Source organism: Anser brachyrhynchus (genome assembly GCF_964034855.1).
Source record: "Anser brachyrhynchus genome assembly, chromosome: 11".
Lineage (NCBI taxonomy): Eukaryota > Metazoa > Chordata > Aves > Anseriformes > Anatidae > Anser > Anser brachyrhynchus.
The window spans coordinates 23024533-23048198 of record NC_137706.1 but is presented as its reverse complement, the minus strand read 5'-3'; positions in this window follow the sequence as shown (position 1 = coordinate 23048198).

Sequence of the window (23666 nt, the reverse complement as noted above, 5' to 3'; positions counted from 1 at the left end):
CACTTCAGTGAGTGCAGAGACTGCACTGGCACCACTGGGGATGCAGTGCAGTGAGTCCAGTGAGTGTACTGGCACCACTGGGGATGCACTGCAGTGAGTCCAGAGAGTGCATTGGCACCACTTGGGATGCACTGCAGTGAGTCCAGAGAGTGCACTGGCACCACTGGGGATGCAGTGCAGTGAGTCCAGAGAGTGCACTGGCTCCACTGAGAATGCACTTCAGTGAGTCCAGAGAGCGAACTGGCACCACTGTGGATGCAGTGCCGTGAGTCCAGCGAATGCACTGGCACCACTGGGGATACGGTGCCGGGAGTCCAGAGAGTGCACTGACACCACTGGGGATGCAGTGCAGTGAGTCCACAGAGTGCACTGACACCAGTGGGAATGCGGTGCAGTGAGTCCAGAGAGTGCACTGGCACCACTGGGGATGCACTGCAGTGAGTCCAGAGTGCACTAGCACCACTGGGGATGCAGAGCAGTGAGTCCAGAGAGTGCACTGGCACCACTGAGAATGCATTTCAGTGAGTCCAGAGAGTGCCGTTCCAGCCTCGGTATCCGCTCCAGCCGAGTCAACCCCGCGGTAGGCCCTCCAGCCGCGGCAGACGCTCCAGCCGCGGCAGCCGCTCCAGCCGCTCCAGCCGCGGCAGCCGCTCCAGCCCCTCCAGCCTCGCCAGCCTCTCCATCCGCGGCAGCCGCTCCAGCCGCGGCAGCCGCTCCAGCCGCTCCAACCGCGGCAGCCGCTCCAGCCGCTACCGAGTGGAGCGGCTGCCACGGCTGGAGGGCTACCGCGGCTGGAGCGGCTGCCGCGGCTGGAGCAGTGCAGTGAGTCCAGGGAGTGCAAAGGCACCAGTGGGGATGGAGTGCAGTGAGTCCAAAGACTTCACTGTCACCACTGGGAATGCAGTGCAGTGAGTCCAGGGAGTGCACTTGCACCACTGGGGATGCAGTGCAGTGACTCCAGTGAGTGCACTGACACCACTGGGGATGCACTTCAGTCAGTCCAGTGAGTGTACTGGCACCACTGGGGATGCACTGCAGTGAGTCAAGAGAGTGCACTGGCAGGACTGGGGATGCAGTGCAGTGAGTCCAGAGAGTGCACTGGCACCACTGGGGATGCCCTGCAGTGAGTCCTGAGAGCGCACTGGCACCACTGGGGATGCAGTGCAGTGAGTCCAGAGAGCGCACTGGCACCAGTGGGAATGCGGTGCAGTGAGTCCAGAGAGTGCAATGGCACCACTGGGGATGCACTGCAGTGAGTCCAGAGAGTGCACTAGCACCACTGGGGATGCAGAGCAGTGAGTCCAGAGAGTGCACTGGCACCACTGAGAATGCATTTCAGTGAGTCCAGAGAGTGCCGTTCCAGCCCCGGCATCCGCTCCAGCCGATTCAACCCCGCGGTAGCCCCTCCAGCCGCGGCAGACGCTCCAGCCGCGGCAGCCGCTCCAGCCGCGGCAGCCGCTCCAGCCCCTCCAGCCGCGCCAGCCTCTCCATCCGCGGCAGCCGCTCCAGCCGCGGCAGCCGCTCCAGCCGCTCCAGCCGCGGCAGCCGCTCCAGCCGCTACCGAGTGGAGCGGCTGCCACGGCTGGAGGGCTACCGCGGCTGGAGCGGCTGCCGCGGCTGGAGCAGTGCAGTGAGTCCAGGGAGTGCAAAGGCACCAGTGGGGATGGAGTGCAGTGAGTCCAAAGACTTCAATGTCACCACTGGGAATGCACTTCAGTCAGTCCAGTGAGTGTACTGGCACCACTGGGGATGCACAGCAGTGAGTCCAGAGAGTGCATTGGCACCACTGGGGATGCAGTGCAGTGAGTCCAGAGAGTGCACTGGCACCATTGGAGATGCAGTGCAGTGAGTCCAGAGAGTGCACTGGCACCACTGGGGATGCAGTGCAGTGAGTCCAGAGAGTGCACTGGCACCAGTGGGGATGCAGTGCAGAGTGTCCAGAGAGTGCACTGGCACCACTGGGATGCACTGCAGTGAGTCCAGAGAGTGCTCTGGCACCACTGGAGATGCACTTCAGTGAGTGCAGAGACTGCACTGGCACCACTGGGGATGCAGTGCAGTGAGTCCAGTGAGTGTACTGGCACCACTGGGGATGCACTGCAGTGAGTCCAGAGAGTGCATTGGCACCACTTGGGATGCACTGCAGTGAGTCCAGAGAGTGCACTGGCACCACTGGGGATGCAGTGCAGTGAGTCCAGAGAGTGCACTGGCTCCACTGAGAATGCACTTCAGTGAGTCCAGAGAGTGCACTGGCACCACTGTGGATGCAGTGCCGTGAGTCCAGCGAATGCACTGGCACCACTGGGGATACGGTGCCGGGAGTCCAGAGAGTGCACTGACACCACTGGGGATGCAGTGCAGTGAGTCCACAGAGTGCACTGACACCAGTGGGAATGCGGTGCAGTGAGTCCAGAGAGTGCACTGGCACCACTGGGGATGCACTGCAGTGAGTCCAGAGTGCACTAGCACCACTGGGGATGCAGAGCAGTGAGTCCAGAGAGTGCACTGGCACCACTGAGAATGCATTTCAGTGAGTCCAGAGAGTGCCGTTCCAGCCTCGGTATCCGCTCCAGCCGAGTCAACCCCGCGGTAGGCCCTCCAGCCGCGGCAGACGCTCCAGCCGCGGCAGCCGCTCCAGCCGCTCCAGCCGCGGCAGCCGCTCCAGCCCCTCCAGCCTCGCCAGCCTCTCCATCCGCGGCAGCCGCTCCAGCCGCGGCAGCCGCTCCAGCCGCTCCAACCGCGGCAGCCGCTCCAGCCGCTACCGAGTGGAGCGGCTGCCACGGCTGGAGGGCTACCGCGGCTGGAGCGGCTGCCGCGGCTGGAGCAGTGCAGTGAGTCCAGGGAGTGCAAAGGCACCAGTGGGGATGGAGTGCAGTGAGTCCAAAGACTTCACTGTCACCACTGGGAATGCAGTGCAGTGAGTCCAGGGAGTGCACTTGCACCACTGGGGATGCAGTGCAGTGACTCCAGTGAGTGCACTGACACCACTGGGGATGCACTTCAGTCAGTCCAGTGAGTGTACTGGCACCACTGGGGATGCACTGCAGTGAGTCAAGAGAGTGCACTGGCAGGACTGGGGATGCAGTGCAGTGAGTCCAGAGAGTGCACTGGCACCACTGGGGATGCACTGCAGTGAGTCCAGAGAGTGCACTGGCACCACTGAGAATGCATTTCAGTGAGTCCAGAGAGTGCCGTTCCAGCCTCGGCATCCGCTCCAGCCGAGTCAACCCCGCGGTAGCCCCTCCAGCCGCGGCAGACGCTCCAGCCGCGGCAGCCGCTCCAGCCGCTCCAGCCGCGGCAGCCGCTCCAGCCCCTCCAGCCGCGCCAGCCTCTCCAGCCGCGGCAGCCGCTCCAGCCGCGGTAGCCCTCCAGCCGTGGCAGCCGCTCCACTCGGTAGCGGCTGGAGCGGCTGCCGCGGCTGGAGCGGCTGGAGCGGCTGCCGCGACTGGAGCGGCTGCCGCGGTTGGAGCGGCTGCCGCGGCTGGAGCGGCTGGAGCGGATGCCGCGGCTGGAGCGGCTGGAGCGGCTGCCGCGGCTGGAGCGGCTGGCGCGGCTGGAGGAGCTACCGCGGCTGGAGCGGTTAACGCGGCTGGAGCGGATGCCGAGGCTGGAGCGGATGCCGCGGCTGGTGCGCCTGGAGAGGCTGCCGCGGCTGGAGCAGTGCAGTGAGTCCAGAGAGTGCACTGGCACCATTGGGGATGCAGTGCAGTGAGTCCAGAGAGTGCACTGGCAGGACTGGGGATGCAGTGCAGTGAGTCCAGAGAGTGCACTGGCACCACTGGGGATGCACTGCAGTGAGTCCAGAGAGTGCACTGGCACCAATGGGCATGCAGTGCTGTGAGTCCAGAGAGTGCACTGGCACCACTGGGGATGCACTTCAGTCAGTCCAGTGAGTGTACTGGCACCACTGGGGATGCACTGCAGTGAGTCAAGAGAGTGCACTGGCAGGACTGGGGATGCAGTGCAGTGAGTCCAGAGAGTGCACTGGCACCACTGGGGATGCCCTGCAGTGAGTCCTGAGAGCGCACTGGCACCACTGGGGATGCAGTGCAGTGAGTCCAGAGAGCGCACTGGCACCAGTGGGAATGCGGTGCAGTGAGTCCAGAGAGTGCAATGGCACCACTGGGGATGCACTGCAGTGAGTCCAGAGAGTGCACTAGCACCACTGGGGATGCAGAGCAGTGAGTCCAGAGAGTGCACTGGCACCACTGAGAATGCATTTCAGTGAGTCCAGAGAGTGCCGTTCCAGCCTCGGCATCCGCTCCAGCCGAGTCAACCCCGCGGTAGCCCCTCCAGCCGCGGCAGACGCTCCAGCCGCGGCAGCCGCTCCAGCCGCTCCAGCCGCGGCAGCCGCTCCAGCCGCTACCGAGTGGAGCGGCTGCCACGGCTGGAGGGCTACCGCGGCTGGAGCGGCTGCCGCGGCTGGAGCAGTGCAGTGAGTCCAGGGAGTGCAAAGGCACCAGTGGGGATGGAGTGCAGTGAGTCCAAAGACTTCAATGTCACCACTGGGAATGCACTTCAGTCAGTCCAGTGAGTGTACTGGCACCACTGGGGATGCACAGCAGTGAGTCCAGAGAGTGCATTGGCACCACTGGGGATGCAGTGCAGTGAGTCCAGAGAGTGCACTGGCACCATTGGAGATGCAGTGCAGTGAGTCCAGAGAGTGCACTGGCACCACTGGGGATGCAGTGCAGTGAGTCCAGAGAGTGCACTGGCACCAGTGGGGATGCAGTGCAGAGTGTCCAGAGAGTGCACTGGCACCACAGGTGATGCACTGCAGTGAGTCCAGAGAGTGCTCTGGCACCACTGGAGATGCACTTCAGTGAGTGCAGAGACTGCACTGGCACCACTGGGGATGCAGTGCAGTGAGTCCAGTGAGTGTACTGGCACCACTGGGGATGCACTGCAGTGAGTCCAGAGAGTGCATTGGCACCACTTGGGATGCACTGCAGTGAGTCCAGAGAGTGCACTGGCACCACTGGGGATGCAGTGCAGTGAGTCCAGAGAGTGCACTGGCTCCACTGAGAATGCACTTCAGTGAGTCCAGAGAGTGCACTGGCACCACTGTGGATGCAGTGCCGTGAGTCCAGCGAATGCACTGGCACCACTGGGGATACGGTGCCGGGAGTCCAGAGAGTGCACTGACACCACTGGGGATGCAGTGCAGTGAGTCCACAGAGTGCACTGACACCAGTGGGAATGCGGTGCAGTGAGTCCAGAGAGTGCACTGGCACCACTGGGGATGCACTGCAGTGAGTCCAGAGTGCACTAGCACCACTGGGGATGCAGAGCAGTGAGTCCAGAGAGTGCACTGGCACCACTGAGAATGCATTTCAGTGAGTCCAGAGAGTGCCGTTCCAGCCTCGGTATCCGCTCCAGCCGAGTCAACCCCGCGGTAGGCCCTCCAGCCGCGGCAGACGCTCCAGCCGCGGCAGCCGCTCCAGCCGCTCCAGCCGCGGCAGCCGCTCCAGCCCCTCCAGCCTCGCCAGCCTCTCCATCCGCGGCAGCCGCTCCAGCCGCGGCAGCCGCTCCAGCCGCTCCAACCGCGGCAGCCGCTCCAGCCGCTACCGAGTGGAGCGGCTGCCACGGCTGGAGGGCTACCGCGGCTGGAGCGGCTGCCGCGGCTGGAGCAGTGCAGTGAGTCCAGGGAGTGCAAAGGCACCAGTGGGGATGGAGTGCAGTGAGTCCAAAGACTTCACTGTCACCACTGGGAATGCAGTGCAGTGAGTCCAGGGAGTGCACTTGCACCACTGGGGATGCAGTGCAGTGACTCCAGTGAGTGCACTGACACCACTGGGGATGCACTTCAGTCAGTCCAGTGAGTGTACTGGCACCACTGGGGATGCACTGCAGTGAGTCAAGAGAGTGCACTGGCAGGACTGGGGATGCAGTGCAGTGAGTCCAGAGAGTGCACTGGCACCACTGGGGATGCCCTGCAGTGAGTCCTGAGAGTGCACTGGCACCACTGAGAATGCATTTCAGTGAGTCCAGAGAGTGCCGTTCCAGCCTCGGCATCCGCTCCAGCCGAGTCAACCCCGCGGTAGCCCCTCCAGCCGCGGCAGACGCTCCAGCCTCGGCAGCCGCTCCAGCCGCTCCAGCCGCGGCAGCCGCTCCAGCCCCTCCAGCCGCGCCAGCCTCTCCAGCCGCGGCAGCCGCTCCAGCCGCGGTAGCCCTCCAGCCGTGGCAGCCGCTCCACTCGGTAGCGGCTGGAGCGGCTGCCGCGGCTGGAGCGGCTGGAGCGGCTGCCGCGACTGGAGCGGCTGCCGCGGTTGGAGCGGCTGCCGCGGCTGGAGCGGCTGGAGCGGATGCCGCGGCTGGAGCGGCTGGAGCGGCTGCCGCGGCTGGAGCGGCTGGCGCGGCTGGAGGAGCTACCGCGGCTGGAGCGGTTAACGCGGCTGGAGCGGATGCCGAGGCTGGAGCGGATGCCGCGGCTGGTGCGCCTGGAGAGGCTGCCGCGGCTGGAGCAGTGCAGTGAGTCCAGAGAGTGCACTGGCACCATTGGGGATGCAGTGCAGTGAGTCCAGAGAGTGCACTGGCAGGACTGGGGATGCAGTGCAGTGAGTCCAGAGAGTGCACTGGCACCACTGAGGATGCAATGCAGTGAGTCCAGAGAGTGCACTGGCACCACTGGGCATGCAGTGCTGTGAGTCCAGAGAGTGCACTGGCACCACTGGGGATGCACTTCAGTCAGTCCAGTGAGTGTACTGGCACCACTGGGGATGCACTGCAGTGAGTCAAGAGAGTGCACTGGCAGGACTGGGGATGCAGTGCAGTGAGTCCAGAGAGTGCACTGGCACCACTGGGGATGCCCTGCAGTGAGTCCTGAGAGCGCACTGGCACCACTGGGGATGCAGTGCAGTGAGTCCAGAGAGCGCACTGGCACCAGTGGGAATGCGGTGCAGTGAGTCCAGAGAGTGCAATGGCACCACTGGGGATGCACTGCAGTGAGTCCAGAGAGTGCACTAGCACCACTGGGGATGCAGAGCAGTGAGTCCAGAGAGTGCACTGGCACCACTGAGAATGCATTTCAGTGAGTCCAGAGAGTGCCGTTCCAGCCTCGGCATCCGCTCCAGCCGAGTCAACCCCGCGGTAGCCCCTCCAGCCGCGGCAGACGCTCCAGCCGCGGCAGCCGCTCCAGCCGCTCCAGCCGCGGCAGCCGCTCCAGCCCCTCCAGCCGCGCCAGCCTCTCCATCCGCGGCAGCCGCTCCAGCCGCGGCAGCCGCTCCAGCCGCTCCAGACGCGGCAGCCGCTCCAGCCGCTACCGAGTGGAGCGGCTGCCACGGCTGGAGGGCTACCGCGGCTGGAGCGGCTGCCGCGGCTGGAGCAGTGCAGTGAGTCCAGGGAGTGCAAAGGCACCAGTGGGGATGGAGTGCAGTGAGTCCAAAGACTTCAATGTCACCACTGGGAATGCACTTCAGTCAGTCCAGTGAGTGTACTGGCACCACTGGGGATGCACAGCAGTGAGTCCAGAGAGTGCATTGGCACCACTGGGGATGCAGTGCAGTGAGTCCAGAGAGTGCACTGGCACCATTGGAGATGCAGTGCAGTGAGTCCAGAGAGTGCACTGGCACCACTGGGGATGCAGTGCAGTGAGTCCAGAGAGTGCACTGGCACCAGTGGGGATGCAGTGCAGAGTGTCCAGAGAGTGCACTGGCACCACTGGGATGCACTGCAGTGAGTCCAGAGAGTGCTCTGGCACCACTGGAGATGCACTTCAGTGAGTGCAGAGACTGCACTGGCACCACTGGGGATGCAGTGCAGTGAGTCCAGTGAGTGTACTGGCACCACTGGGGATGCACTGCAGTGAGTCCAGAGAGTGCATTGGCACCACTTGGGATGCACTGCAGTGAGTCCAGAGAGTGCACTGACACCACTGGGGATGCAGTGCAGTGAGTCCACAGAGTGCACTGACACCAGTGGGAATGCGGTGCAGTGAGTCCAGAGAGTGCACTGGCACCACTGGGGATGCACTGCAGTGAGTCCAGAGTGCACTAGCACCACTGGGGATGCAGAGCAGTGAGTCCAGAGAGTGCACTGGCACCACTGAGAATGCATTTCAGTGAGTCCAGAGAGTGCCGTTCCAGCCTCGGTATCCGCTCCAGCCGAGTCAACCCCGCGGTAGGCCCTCCAGCCGCGGCAGACGCTCCAGCCGCGGCAGCCGCTCCAGCCGCTCCAGCCGCGGCAGCCGCTCCAGCCCCTCCAGCCTCGCCAGCCTCTCCATCCGCGGCAGCCGCTCCAGCCGCGGCAGCCGCTCCAGCCGCTCCAACCGCGGCAGCCGCTCCAGCCGCTACCGAGTGGAGCGGCTGCCACGGCTGGAGGGCTACCGCGGCTGGAGCGGCTGCCGCGGCTGGAGCAGTGCAGTGAGTCCAGGGAGTGCAAAGGCACCAGTGGGGATGGAGTGCAGTGAGTCCAAAGACTTCACTGTCACCACTGGGAATGCAGTGCAGTGAGTCCAGGGAGTGCACTTGCACCACTGGGGATGCAGTGCAGTGACTCCAGTGAGTGCACTGACACCACTGGGGATGCACTTCAGTCAGTCCAGTGAGTGTACTGGCACCACTGCGGATGCACTGCAGTGAGTCAAGAGAGTGCACTGGCAGGACTGGGGATGCAGTGCAGTGAGTCCAGAGAGTGCACTGGCACCACTGGGGATGCCCTGCAGTGAGTCCTGAGAGCGCACTGGCACCACTGGGGATGCAGTGCAGTGAGTCCAGAGAGCGCACTGGCACCAGTGGGAATGCGGTGCAGTGAGTCCAGAGAGTGCAATGGCACCACTGGGGATGCACTGCAGTGAGTCCAGAGAGTGCACTAGCACCACGGGGGATGCAGAGCAGTGAGTCCAGAGAGTGCACTGGCACCACTGAGAATGCATTTCAGTGAGTCCAGAGAGTGCCGTTCCAGCCTCGGCATCCGCTCCAGCCGAGTCAACCCCGCGGTAGCCCCTCCAGCCGCGGCAGACGCTCCAGCCGCGGCAGCCGCTCCAGCCGCTCCAGCCGCGGCAGCCGCTCCAGCCCCTCCAGCCGCGCCAGCCTCTCCATCCGCGGCAGCCGCTCCAGCCGCGGCAGCCGCTCCAGCCGCTCCAACCGCGGCAGCCGCTCCAGCCGCGGCAGCCGCTCCAGCCGCTCCAGCCGCGGCAGCCGCTCCAGCCGCTACCGAGTGGAGCGGCTGCCACGGCTGGAGGGCTACCGCGGCTGGAGCGGCTGCCGCGGCTGGAGCAGTGCAGTGAGTCCAGGGAGTGCAAAGGCACCAGTGGGGATGGAGTGCAGTGAGTCCAAAGACTTCAATGTCACCACTGGGAATGCACTTCAGTCAGTCCAGTGAGTGTACTGGCACCACTGGGGATGCACAGCAGTGAGTCCAGAGAGTGCATTGGCACCACTGGGGATGCAGTGCAGTGAGTCCAGAGAGTGCACTGGCACCATTGGAGATGCAGTGCAGTGAGTCCAGAGAGTGCACTGGCACCACTGGGGATGCAGTGCAGTGAGTCCAGAGAGTGCACTGGCACCAGTGGGGATGCAGTGCAGAGTGTCCAGAGAGTGCACTGGCACCACTGGGATGCACTGCAGTGAGTCCAGAGAGTGCTCTGGCACCACTGGAGATGCACTTCAGTGAGTGCAGAGACTGCACTGGCACCACTGGGGATGCAGTGCAGTGAGTCCAGTGAGTGTACTGGCACCACTGGGGATGCACTGCAGTGAGTCCAGAGAGTGCATTGGCACCACTTGGGATGCACTGCAGTGAGTCCAGAGAGTGCACTGGCACCACTGGGGATGCAGTGCAGTGAGTCCAGAGAGTGCACTGGCTCCACTGAGAATGCACTTCAGTGAGTCCAGAGAGTGCACTGGCACCACTGTGGATGCAGTGCCGTGAGTCCAGCGAATGCACTGGCACCACTGGGGATACGGTGCCGGGAGTCCAGAGAGTGCACTGACACCACTGGGGATGCAGTGCAGTGAGTCCACAGAGTGCACTGACACCAGTGGGAATGCGGTGCAGTGAGTCCAGAGAGTGCACTGGCACCACTGGGGATGCACTGCAGTGAGTCCAGAGTGCACTAGCACCACTGGGGATGCAGAGCAGTGAGTCCAGAGAGTGCACTGGCACCACTGAGAATGCATTTCAGTGAGTCCAGAGAGTGCCTTTCCAGCCTCGGTATCCGCTCCAGCCGAGTCAACCCCGCGGTAGGCCCTCCAGCCGCGGCAGACGCTCCAGCCGCGGCAGCCGCTCCAGCCGCTCCAGCCGCGGCAGCCGCTCCAGCCCCTCCAGCCTCGCCAGCCTCTCCATCCGCGGCAGCCGCTCCAGCCGCGGCAGCCGCTCCAGCCGCTCCAACCGCGGCAGCCGCTCCAGCCGCTACCGAGTGGAGCGGCTGCCACGGCTGGAGGGCTACCGCGGCTGGAGCGGCTGCCGCGGCTGGAGCAGTGCAGTGAGTCCAGGGAGTGCAAAGGCACCAGTGGGGATGGAGTGCAGTGAGTCCAAAGACTTCACTGTCACCACTGGGAATGCAGTGCAGTGAGTCCAGGGAGTGCACTTGCACCACTGGGGATGCAGTGCAGTGACTCCAGTGAGTGCACTGACACCACTGGGGATGCACTTCAGTCAGTCCAGTGAGTGTACTGGCACCACTGGGGATGCACTGCAGTGAGTCAAGAGAGTGCACTGGCAGGACTGGGGATGCAGTGCAGTGAGTCCAGAGAGTGCACTGGCACCACTGGGGATGCCCTGCAGTGAGTCCTGAGAGCGCACTGGCACCACTGGGGATGCAGTGCAGTGAGTCCAGAGAGCGCACTGGCACCAGTGGGAATGCGGTGCAGTGAGTCCAGAGAGTGCAATGGCACCACTGGGGATGCACTGCAGTGAGTCCAGAGAGTGCACTAGCACCACTGGGGATGCAGAGCAGTGAGTCCAGAGAGTGCACTGGCACCACTGAGAATGCATTTCAGTGAGTCCAGAGAGTGCCGTTCCAGCCTCGGCATCCGCTCCAGCCGAGTCAACCCCGCGGTAGCCCCTCCAGCCGCGGCAGACGCTCCAGCCGCGGCAGCCGCTCCAGCCGCTCCAGCCGCGGCAGCCGCTCCAGCCCCTCCAGCCGCGCCAGCCTCTCCATCCGCGGCAGCCGCTCCAGCCGCGGCAGCCGCTCCAGCCGCGGCAGCCGCTCCAGCCGCTACCGAGTGGAGCGGCTGCCACGGCTGGAGGGCTACCGCGGCTGGAGCGGCTGCCGCGGCTGGAGCAGTGCAGTGAGTCCAGGGAGTGCAAAGGCACCAGTGGGGATGGAGTGCAGTGAGTCCAAAGACTTCAATGTCACCACTGGGAATGCACTTCAGTCAGTCCAGTGAGTGTACTGGCACCACTGGGGATGCACAGCAGTGAGTCCAGAGAGTGCATTGGCACCACTGGGGATGCAGTGCAGTGAGTCCAGAGAGTGCACTGGCACCATTGGAGATGCAGTGCAGTGAGTCCAGAGAGTGCACTGGCACCACTGGGGATGCAGTGCAGTGAGTCCAGAGAGTGCACTGGCACCAGTGGGGATGCAGTGCAGAGTGTCCAGAGAGTGCACTGGCACCACAGGTGATGCACTGCAGTGAGTCCAGAGAGTGCTCTGGCACCACTGGAGATGCACTTCAGTGAGTGCAGAGACTGCACTGGCACCACTGGGGATGCAGTGCAGTGAGTCCAGTGAGTGTACTGGCACCACTGGGGATGCACTGCAGTGAGTCCAGAGAGTGCATTGGCACCACTTGGGATGCACTGCAGTGAGTCCAGAGAGTGCACTGGCACCACTGGGGATGCAGTGCAGTGAGTCCAGAGAGTGCACTGTCTCCACTGAGAATGCACTTCAGTGAGTCCAGAGAGTGCACTGGCACCACTGTGGATGCAGTGCCGTGAGTCCAGCGAATGCACTGGCACCACTGGGGATACGGTGCCGGGAGTCCAGAGAGTGCACTGACACCACTGGGGATGCAGTGCTGTGAGTCCACAGAGTGCACTGACACCAGTGGGAATGCGGTGCAGTGAGTCCAGAGAGTGCACTGGCACCACTGGGGATGCACTGCAGTGAGTCCAGAGTGCACTAGCACCACTGGGGATGCAGAGCAGTGAGTCCAGAGAGTGCACTGGCACCACTGAGAATGCATTTCAGTGAGTCCAGAGAGTGCCGTTCCAGCCTCGGTATCCGCTCCAGCCGAGTCAACCCCGCGGTAGGCCCTCCAGCCGCGGCAGACGCTCCAGCCGCGGCAGCCGCTCCAGCCGCTCCAGCCGCGGCAGCCGCTCCAGCCCCTCCAGCCTCGCCAGCCTCTCCATCCGCGGCAGCCGCTCCAGCCGCGGCAGCCGCTCCAGCCGCTCCAACCGCGGCAGCCGCTCCAGCCGCTACCGAGTGGAGCGGCTGCCACGGCTGGAGGGCTACCGCGGCTGGAGCGGCTGCCGCGGCTGGAGCAGTGCAGTGAGTCCAGGGAGTGCAAAGGCACCAGTGGGGATGGAGTGCAGTGAGTCCAAAGACTTCACTGTCACCACTGGGAATGCAGTGCAGTGAGTCCAGGGAGTGCACTTGCACCACTGGGGATGCAGTGCAGTGACTCCAGTGAGTGCACTGACACCACTGGGGATGCACTTCAGTCAGTCCAGTGAGTGTACTGGCACCACTTGGGATGCACTGCAGTGAGTCAAGAGAGTGCACTGGCAGGACTGGGGATGCAGTGCAGTGAGTCCAGAGAGTGCACTGGCACCACTGGGGATGCCCTGCAGTGAGTCCTGAGAGCGCACTGGCACCACTGGGGATGCAGTGCAGTGAGTCCAGAGAGCGCACTGGCACCAGTGGGAATGCGGTGCAGTGAGTCCAGAGAGTGCAATGGCACCACTGGGGATGCACTGCAGTGAGTCCAGAGAGTGCACTAGCACCACTGGGGATGCAGAGCAGTGAGTCCAGAGAGTGCACTGGCACCACTGAGAATGCATTTCAGTGAGTCCAGAGAGTGCCGTTCCAGCCTCGGCATCCGCTCCAGCCGAGTCAACCCCGCGGTAGCCCCTCCAGCCGCGGCAGACGCTCCAGCCGCGGCAGCCGCTCCAGCCGCTCCAGCCGCGGCAGCCGCTCCAGCCCCTCCAGCCGCGCCAGCCTCTCCATCCGCGGCAGCCGCTCCAGCCGCGGCAGCCGCTCCAGCCGCTCCAGCCGCGGCAGCCGCTCCAGCCGCTACCGAGTGGAGCGGCTGCCACGGCTGGAGGGCTACCGCGGCTGGAGCGGCTGCCGCGGCTGGAGCAGTGCAGTGAGTCCAGGGAGTGCAAAGGCACCAGTGGGGATGGAGTGCAGTGAGTCCAAAGACTTCAATGTCACCACTGGGAATGCACTTCAGTCAGTCCAGTGAGTGTACTGGCACCACTGGGGATGCACAGCAGTGAGTCCAGAGAGTGCATTGGCACCACTGGGGATGCAGTGCAGTGAGTCCAGAGAGTGCACTGGCACCATTGGAGATGCAGTGCAGTGAGTCCAGAGAGTGCACTGGCACCACTGGGGATGCAGTGCAGTGAGTCCAGAGAGTGCACTGGCACCAGTGGGGATGCAGTGCAGAGTGTCCAGAGAGTGCACTGGCACCACTGGGATGCACTGCAGTGAGTCCAGAGAGTGCTCTGGCACCACTGGAGATGCACTTCAGTGAGTGCAGAGACTGCACTGGCACCACTGGGGATGCAGTGCAGTGAGTCCAGTGAGTGTACTGGCACCACTGGGGATGCACTGCAGTGAGTCCAGAGAGTGCATTGGCACCACTTGGGATGCACTGCAGTGAGTCCAGAGAGTGCACTGGCACCACTGGGGATGCAGTGCCGTGAGTCCAGCGAATGCACTGGCACCACTGGGGATACGGTGCCGGGAGTCCAGAGAGTGCACTGACACCACTGGGGATGCAGTGCAGTGAGTCCACAGAGTGCACTGACACCAGTGGGAATGCGGTGCAGTGAGTCCAGAGAGTGCACTGGCACCACTGGGGATGCACTGCAGTGAGTCCAGAGTGCACTAGCACCACTGGGGATGCAGAGCAGTGAGTCCAGAGAGTGCACTGGCACCACTGAGAATGCATTTCAGTGAGTCCAGAGAGTGCCGTTCCAGCCTCGGTATCCGCTCCAGCCGAGTCAACCCCGCGGTAGGCCCTCCAGCCGCGGCAGACGCTCCAGCCGCGGCAGCCGCTCCAGCCGCTCCAGCCGCGGCAGCCGCTCCAGCCCCTCCAGCCTCGCCAGCCTCTCCATCCGCGGCAGCCGCTCCAGCCGCGGCAGCCGCTCCAGCCGCTCCAACCGCGGCAGCCGCTCCAGCCGCTACCGAGTGGAGCGGCTGCCACGGCTGGAGGGCTACCGCGGCTGGAGCGGCTGCCGCGGCTGGAGCAGTGCAGTGAGTCCAGGGAGTGCAAAGGCACCAGTGGGGATGGAGTGCAGTGAGTCCAAAGACTTCACTGTCACCACTGGGAATGCAGTGCAGTGAGTCCAGGGAGTGCACTTGCACCACTGGGGATGCAGTGCAGTGACTCCAGTGAGTGCACTGACACCACTGGGGATGCACTTCAGTCAGTCCAGTGAGTGTACTGGCACCACTGGGGATGCACTGCAGTGAGTCAAGAGAGTGCACTGGCAGGACTGGGGATGCAGTGCAGTGAGTCCAGAGAGTGCACTGGCACCACTGGGGATGCCCTGCAGTGAGTCCTGAGAGCGCACTGGCACCACTGGGGATGCAGTGCAGTGAGTCCAGAGAGCGCACTGGCACCAGTGGGAATGCGGTGCAGTGAGTCCAGAGAGTGCAATGGCACCACTGGGGATGCACTGCAGTGAGTCCAGAGAGTGCAGTAGCACCACTGGGGATGCAGAGCAGTGAGTCCAGAGAGTGCACTGGCACCACTGAGAATGCATTTCAGTGAGTCCAGAGAGTGCCGTTCCAGCCTCGGCATCCGCTCCAGCCGAGTCAACCCCGCGGTAGCCCCTCCAGCCGCGGCAGACGCTCCAGCCGCGGCAGCCGCTCCAGCCGCTCCAGCCGCGGCAGCCGCTCCAGCCCCTCCAGCCGCGCCAGCCTCTCCATCCGCGGCAGCCGCTCCAGCCGCGGCAGCCGCTCCAGCCGCTCCAGCCGCGGCAGCCGCTCCAGCCGCTACCGAGTGGAGCGGCTGCCACGGCTGGAGGGCTACCGCGGCTGGAGCGGCTGCCGCGGCTGGAGCAGTGCAGTGAGTCCAGGGAGTGCAAAGGCACCAGTGGGGATGGAGTGCAGTGAGTCCAAAGACTTCAATGTCACCACTGGGAATGCACTTCAGTCAGTCCAGTGAGTGTACTGGCACCACTGGGGATGCACAGCAGTGAGTCCAGAGAGTGCATTGGCACCACTGGGGATGCAGTGCAGTGAGTCCAGAGAGTGCACTGGCACCATTGGAGATGCAGTGCAGTGAGTCCAGAGAGTGCACTGGCACCACTGGGGATGCAGTGCAGTGAGTCCAGAGAGTGCACTGGCACCAGTGGGGATGCAGTGCAGAGTGTCCAGAGAGTGCACTGGCACCACTGGGATGCACTGCAGTGAGTCCAGAGAGTGCTCTGGCACCACTGGAGATGCACTTCAGTGAGTGCAGAGACTGCACTGGCACCACTGGGGATGCAGTGCAGTGAGTCCAGTGAGTGTACTGGCACCACTGGGGATGCACTGCAGTGAGTCCAGAGAGTGCATTGGCACCACTTGGGATGCACTGCAGTGAGTCCAGAGAGTGCACTGGCACCACTGGGGATGCAGTGCAGTGAGTCCAGAGAGTGCACTGGCTCCACTGAGAATGCACTTCAGTGAGTCCAGAGAGTGCACTGGCACCACTGTGGATGCAGTGCCGTGAGTCCAGCGAATGCACTGGCACCACTGGGGATACGGTGCCGGGAGTCCAGGGAGTGCACTGACACCACTGGGGATGCAGTGCAGTGAGTCCACAGAGTGCACTGACACCAGTGGGAATGCGGTGCAGTGAGTCCAGAGAGTGCACTGGCACCACTGGGGATGCACTGCAGTGAGTCCAGAGTGCACTAGCACCACTGGGGATGCAGAGCAGTGAGTCCAGAGAGTGCACTGGCACCACTGAGAATGCATTTCAGTGAGTCCAGAGAGTGCCGTTCCAGCCTCGGTATCCGCTCCAGCCGAGTCAACCCCGCGGTAGGCCCTCCAGCCGCGGCAGACGCTCCAGCCGCGGCAGCCGCTCCAGCCGCTCCAGCCGCGGCAGCCGCTCCAGCCCCTCCAGCCTCGCCAGCCTCTCCATCCGCGGCAGCCGCTCCAGCCGCGGCAGCCGCTCCAGCCGCTCCAACCGCGGCAGCCGCTCCAGCCGCTACCGAGTGGAGCGGCTGCCACGGCTGGAGGGCTACCGCGGCTGGAGCGGCTGCCGCGGCTGGAGCAGTGCAGTGAGTCCAGGGAGTGCAAAGGCACCAGTGGGGATGGAGTGCAGTGAGTCCAAAGACTTCACTGTCACCACTGGGAATGCAGTGCAGTGAGTCCAGGGAGTGCACTTGCACCACTGGGGATGCAGTGCAGTGACTCCAGTGAGTGCACTGACACCACTGGGGATGCACTTCAGTCGGTCCAGTGAGTGTACTGGCACCACTGGGGATGCACTGCAGTGAGTCAAGAGAGTGCACTGGCAGGACTGGGGATGCAGTGCAGTGAGTCCAGAGAGTGCACTGGCACCACTGGGGATGCCCTGCAGTGAGTCCTGAGAGCGCACTGGCACCACTGGGGATGCAGTGCAGTGAGTCCAGAGAGCGCACTGGCACCAGTGGGAATGCGGTGCAGTGAGTCCAGAGAGTGCAATGGCACCACTGGGGATGCACTGCAGTGAGTCCAGAGAGTGCACTAGCACCACTGGGGATGCAGAGCAGTGAGTCCAGAGAGTGCACTGGCACCACTGAGAATGCATTTCAGTGAGTCCAGAGAGTGCCGTTCCAGCCTCGGCATCCGCTCCAGCCGAGTCAACCCCGCGGTAGCCCCTCCAGCCGCGGCAGACGCTCCAGCCGCGGCAGCCGCTCCAGCCGCTCCAGCCGCGGCAGCCGCTCCAGCCCCTCCAGCCGCGCCAGCCTCTCCAGCCGCGGCAGCCGCTCCAGCCGCGGTAGCCCTCCAGCCGTGGCAGCCGCTCCACTCGGTAGCGGCTGGAGCGGCTGCCGCGGCTGCCGCGGCTGGAGCGGCTGCCGCGACTGGAGCGGCTGCCGCGGTTGGAGCGGCTGCCGCGGCTGGAGCGGCTGGAGCGGATGCCGCGGCTGGAGCGGCTGGAGCGGCTGCCGCGGCTGGAGCGGCTGGCGCGGCTGGAGGAGCTACCGCGGCTGGAGCGGTTAACGCGGCTGGAGCGGATGCCGAGGCTGGAGCGGATGCCGCGGCTGGTGCGCCTGGAGAGGCTGCCGCGGCTGGAGCAGTGCAGTGAGTCCAGAGAGTGCACTGGCACCATTGGGGATGCAGTGCAGTGAGTCCAGAGAGTGCACTGGCAGGACTGGGGATGCAGTGCAGTGAGTCCAGAGAGTGCACTGGCACCACTGAGGATGCAATGCAGTGAGTCCAGAGAGTGCACTGGCACCACTGGGCATGCAGTGCTGTGAGTCCAGAGAGTGCACTGGCACCACTGGGGATGCACTTCAGTCAGTCCAGTGAGTGTACTGGCACCACTGGGGATGCACTGCAGTGAGTCAAGAGAGTGCACTGGCAGGACTGGGGATGCAGTGCAGTGAGTCCAGAGAGTGCACTGGCACCACTGGGGATGCCCTGCAGTGAGTCCTGAGAGCGCACTGGCACCACTGGGGATGCAGTGCAGTGAGTCCAGAGAGAGCACTGGCACCAGTGGGAATGCGGTGCAGTGAGTCCAGAGAGTGCAATGGCACCACTGGGGATGCACTGCAGTGAGTCCAGAGAGTGCACTAGCACCACTGGGGATGCAGAGCAGTGAGTCCAGAGAGTGCACTGGCACCACTGAGAATGCATTTCAGTGAGTCCAGAGAGTGCCGTTCCAGCCTCGGCATCCGCTCCAGCCGAGTCAACCCCGCGGTAGCCCCTCCAGCCGCGGCAGACGCTCCAGCCGCGGCAGCCGCTCCAGCCGCTCCAGCCGCGGCAGCCGCTCCAGCCCCTCCAGCCGCGCCAGCCTCTCCATCCGCGGCAGCCGCTCCAGCCGCGGCAGCCGCTCCAGCCGCGGCAGCCGCTCCAGCCGCTACCGAGTGGAGCGGCTGCCACGGCTGGAGGGCTACCGCGGCTGGAGCGGCTGCCGCGGCTGGAGCAGTGCAGTGAGTCCAGGGAGTGCAAAGGCACCAGTGGGGATGGAGTGCAGTGAGTCCAAAGACTTCAATGTCACCACTGGGAATGCACTTCAGTCAGTCCAGTGAGTGTACTGGCACCACTGGGGATGCACAGCAGTGAGTCCAGAGAGTGCATTGGCACCACTGGGGATGCAGTGCAGTGAGTCCAGAGAGTGCACTGGCACCATTGGAGATGCAGTGCAGTGAGTCCAGAGAGTGCACTGGCACCACTGGGGATGCAGTGCAGTGAGTCCAGAGAGTGCACTGGCACCAGTGGGGATGCAGTGCAGAGTGTCCAGAGAGTGCACTGGCACCACTGGGATGCAGTGCAGTGAGTCCAGAGAGTGCTCTGGCACCACTGGAGATGCACTTCAGTGAGTGCAGAGACTGCACTGGCACCACTGGGGATGCAGTGCAGTGAGTCCAGTGAGTGTACTGGCACCACTGGGGATGCACTGCAGTGAGTCCAGAGAGTGCATTGGCACCACTTGGGATGCACTGCAGTGAGTCCAGAGAGTGCACTGGCACCACTGGGGATGCAGTGCAGTGAGTCCAGAGAGTGCACTGGCTCCACTGAGAATGCACTTCAGTGAGTCCAGAGAGTGCACTGGCACCACTGTGGATGCAGTGCCGTGAGTCCAGCGAATGCAGTGGCACCACTGGGGATACGGTGCCGGGAGTCCAGAGAGTGCACTGACACCACTGGGGATGCAGTGCAGTGAGTCCACAGAGTGCACTGACACCAGTGGGAATGCGGTGCAGTGAGTCCAGAGAGTGCACTGGCACCACTGGGGATGCACTGCAGTGAGTCCAGAGTGCACTAGCACCACTGGGGATGCAGAGCAGTGAGTCCAGAGAGTGCACTGGCACCACTGAGAATGCATTTCAGTGAGTCCAGAGAGTGCCGTTCCAGCCTCGGTATCCGCTCCAGCCGAGTCAACCCCGCGGTAGGCCCTCCAGCCGCGGCAGACGCTCCAGCCGCGGCAGCCGCTCCAGCCGCTCCAGCCGCGGCAGCCGCTCCAGCCCCTCCAGCCTCGCCAGCCTCTCCATCCGCGGCAGCCGCTCCAGCCGCGGCAGCCGCTCCAGCCGCTCCAACCGCGGCAGCCGCTCCAGCCGCTACCGAGTGGAGCGGCTGCCACGGCTGGAGGGCTACCGCGGCTGGAGCGGCTGCCGCGGCTGGAGCAGTGCAGTGAGTCCAGGGAGTGCAAAGGCACCAGTGGGGATGGAGTGCAGTGAGTCCAAAGACTTCACTGTCACCACTGGGAATGCAGTGCAGTGAGTCCAGGGAGTGCACTTGCACCACTGGGGATGCAGTGCAGTGACTCCAGTGAGTGCACTGACACCACTGGGGATGCACTTCAGTCAGTCCAGTGAGTGTACTGGCACCACTGGGGATGCACTGCAGTGAGTCAAGAGAGTGCACTGGCAGGACTGGGGATGCAGTGCAGTGAGTCCAGAGAGTGCACTGGCACCACTGGGGATGCCCTGCAGTGAGTCCTGAGAGCGCACTGGCACCACTGGGGATGCAGTGCAGTGAGTCCAGAGAGCGCACTGGCACCAGTGGGAATGCGGTGCAGTGAGTCCAGAGAGTGCAATGGCACCACTGGGGATGCACTGCAGTGAGTCCAGAGAGTGCACTAGCACCACTGGGGATGCAGAGCAGTGAGTCCAGAGAGTGTACTGGCACCACTGAGAATGCATTTCAGTGAGTCCAGAGAGTGCCGTTCCAGCCTCGGCATCCGCTCCAGCCGAGTCAACCCCGCGGTAGCCCCTCCAGCCGCGGCAGACGCTCCAGCCGCGGCAGCCGCTCCAGCCGCTCCAGCCGCGGCAGCCGCTCCAGCCCCTCCAGCCGCGCCAGCCTCTCCATCCGCGGCAGCCGCTCCAGCCGCGGCAGCCGCTCCAGCCGCTCCAGCCGCGGCAGCCGCTCCAGCCGCTACCGAGTGGAGCGGCTGCCGCGGCTGGAGGGCTACCGCGGCTGGAGCGGCTGCCGCGGCTGGAGCAGTGCAGTGAGTCCAGGGAGTGCAAAGGCACCAGTGGGGATGGAGTGCAGTGAGTCCAAAGACTTCAATGTCACCACTGGGAATGCACTTCAGTCAGTCCAGTGAGTGTACAGGCACCACTGGGGATGCACAGCAGTGAGTCCAGAGAGTGCATTGGCACCACTGGGGATGCAGTGCAGTGAGTCCAGAGAGTGCACTGGCACCACTGGGGATGCAGTGCAGTGAGTCCAGAGAGTGCAGAGGCACCACTGGGGATGCAGTGCAGTGAGTCCAGAGAGTGCACTGGCACCACTGGGGACGCAGTGCAGTGAGTCCAGAGAGTGCACTGGCACCAGTGGGGATGCAGTGCAGAGTGTCCAGAGAGTGCACTGGCACCACTGGGATGCACTGCAGTGAGTCCAGAGAGTGCTCTGGCACCACTGGAGATGCACTTCAGTGAGTGCAGAGACTGCACTGGCACCACTGGGGATGCAGTGCAGTGAGTCCAGTGAGTGTACTGGCACCACTGGGGATGCACTGCAGTGAGTCCAGAGAGTGCATTGGCACCACTTGGGATGCACTGCAGTGAGTCCAGAGAGTGCACTGGCACCACTGGGGATACGGTGCCGGGAGTCCAGAGAGTGCACTGACACCACTGGGGATGCAGTGCAGTGAGTCCACAGAGTGCACTGACACCAGTGGGAATGCGGTGCAGTGAGTCCAGAGAGTGCACTGGCACCACTGGGGATGCACTGCAGTGAGTCCAGAGTGCACTAGCACCACTGGGGATGCAGAGCAGTGAGTCCAGAGAGTGCACTGGCACCACTGAGAATGCATTTCAGTGAGTCCAGAGAGTGCAGAGGCACCACTGGGGATGCAGTGCAGTGAGTCCAGAGAGTGCACTGGCACCAGTGGGAATGCGGTGCAGTGAGTCCAGAGAGTGCACTGGCACCACTGGGGATGCACTGCAGTGAGTCCAGAGTGCACTAGCACCACTGGGGATGCAGTGCAGTGAGTCCAGAGAGTGCACTGGCACCACTGGGGATGCAGTGCAGTGAGTCCAGAGAGTGCAGAGGCACCACTGGGGATGCAGTGCAGTGAGTCCAGAGAGTGCACTGGCACCACTGGGGACGCAGTGCAGTGAGTCCAGAGAGTGCACTGGCACCAGTGGGGATGCAGTGCAGAGTGTCCAGAGAGTGCACTGGCACCACTGGGATGCACTGCAGTGAGTCCAGAGAGTGCTCTGGCACCACTGGAGATGCACTTCAGTGAGTGCAGAGACTGCACTGGCACCACTGGGGATGCAGTGCAGTGAGTCCAGTGAGTGTACTGGCACCACTGGGGATGAAGTGCAGTGAGTCCAGAGAGTGCACTGGCACCACTGGGGATGCAGTGCCGTGAGTCCAGAGAGTGCACTGGCACCACTGGGGATACGGTGCCGGGAGTCCAGAGAGTGCACTGACACCACTGGGGATGCAGTGCAGTGAGTCCACAGAGTGCACTGACACCAGTGGGAATGCGGTGCAGTGAGTCCAGAGAGTGCACTGGCACCACTGGGGATGCACTGCAGTGAGTCCAGAGTGCACTAGCACCACTGGGGATGCAGAGCAGTGAGTCCAGAGAGTGCACTGGCACCACTGAGAATGCATTTCAGTGAGTCCAGAGAGTGCCGTTCCAGCCTCGGTATCCGCTCCAGCCGAGTCAACCCCGCGGTAGGCCCTCCAGCCGCGGCAGACGCTCCAGCCGCGGCAGCCGCTCCAGCCGCTCCAGCCGCGGCAGCCGCTCCAGCCCCTCCAGCCTCGCCAGCCTCTCCATCCGCGGCAGCCGCTCCAGCCGCGGCAGCCGCTCCAGCCGCTCCAACCGCGGCAGCCGCTCCAGCCGCTACCGAGTGGAGCGGCTGCCACGGCTGGAGGGCTACCGCGGCTGGAGCGGCTGCCGCGGCTGGAGCAGTGCAGTGAGTCCAGGGAGTGCAAAGGCACCAGTGGGGATGGAGTGCAGTGAGTCCAAAGACTTCACTGTCACCACTGGGAATGCAGTGCAGTGAGTCCAGGGAGTGCACTTGCACCACTGGGGATGCAGTGCAGTGACTCCAGTGAGTGCACTGACACCACTGGGGATGCACTTCAGTCAGTCCAGTGAGTGTACTGGCACCACTGGGGATGCACTGCAGTGAGTCAAGAGAGTGCACTGGCAGGACTGGGGATGCAGTGCAGTGAGTCCAGAGAGTGCACTGGCACCACTGGGGATGCCCTGCAGTGAGTCCTGAGAGCGCACTGGCACCACTGGGGATGCAGTGCAGTGAGTCCAGAGAGCGCACTGGCACCAGTGGGAATGCGGTGCAGTGAGTCCAGAGAGTGCAATGGCACCACTGGGGATGCACTGCAGTGAGTCCAGAGAGTGCACTAGCACCACTGGGGATGCAGAGCAGTGAGTCCAGAGAGTGCACTGGCACCACTGAGAATGCATTTCAGTGAGTCCAGAGAGTGCCGTTCCAGCCTCGGCATCCGCTCCAGCCGAGTCAACCCCGCGGTAGCCCCTCCAGCCGCGGCAGACGCTCCAGCCGCGGCAGCCGCTCCAGCCGCTCCAGCCGCGGCAGCCGCTCCAGCCCCTCCAGCCGCGCCAGCCTCTCCATCCGCGGCAGCCGCTCCAGCCGCGGCAGCCGCTCCAGCCGCGGCAGCCGCTCCAGCCGCTACCGAGTGGAGCGGCTGCCACGGCTGGAGGGCTACCGCGGCTGGAGCGGCTGCCGCGGCTGGAGCAGTGCAGTGAGTCCAGGGAGTGCAAAGGCACCAGTGGGGATGGAGTGCAGTGAGTCCAAAGACTTCAATGTCACCACTGGGAATGCACTTCAGTCAGTCCAGTGAGTGTACTGGCACCACTGGGGATGCACAGCAGTGAGTCCAGAGAGTGCATTGGCACCACTGGGGATGCAGTGCAGTGAGTCCAGAGAGTGCACTGGCACCATTGGAGATGCAGTGCAGTGAGTCCAGAGAGTGCACTGGCACCACTGGGGATGCAGTGCAGTGAGTCCAGAGAGTGCACTGGCACCAGTGGGGATGCAGTGCAGAGTGTCCAGAGAGTGCACTGGCACCACTGGGATGCACTGCAGTGAGTCCAGAGAGTGCTCTGGCACCACTGGAGATGCACTTCAGTGAGTGCAGAGACTGCACTGGCACCACTGGGGATGCAGTGCAGTGAGTCCAGTGAGTGTACTGGCACCACTGGGGATGCACTGCAGTGAGTCCAGAGAGTGCATTGGCACCACTTGGGATGCACTGCAGTGAGTCCAGAGAGTGCACTGGCACCACTGGGGATGCAGTGCAGTGAGTCCAGAGAGTGCACTGGCTCCACTGAGAATGCACTTCAGTGAGTCCAGAGAGTGCACTGGCACCACTGTGGATGCAGTGCCGTGAGTCCAGCGAATGCACTGGCACCACT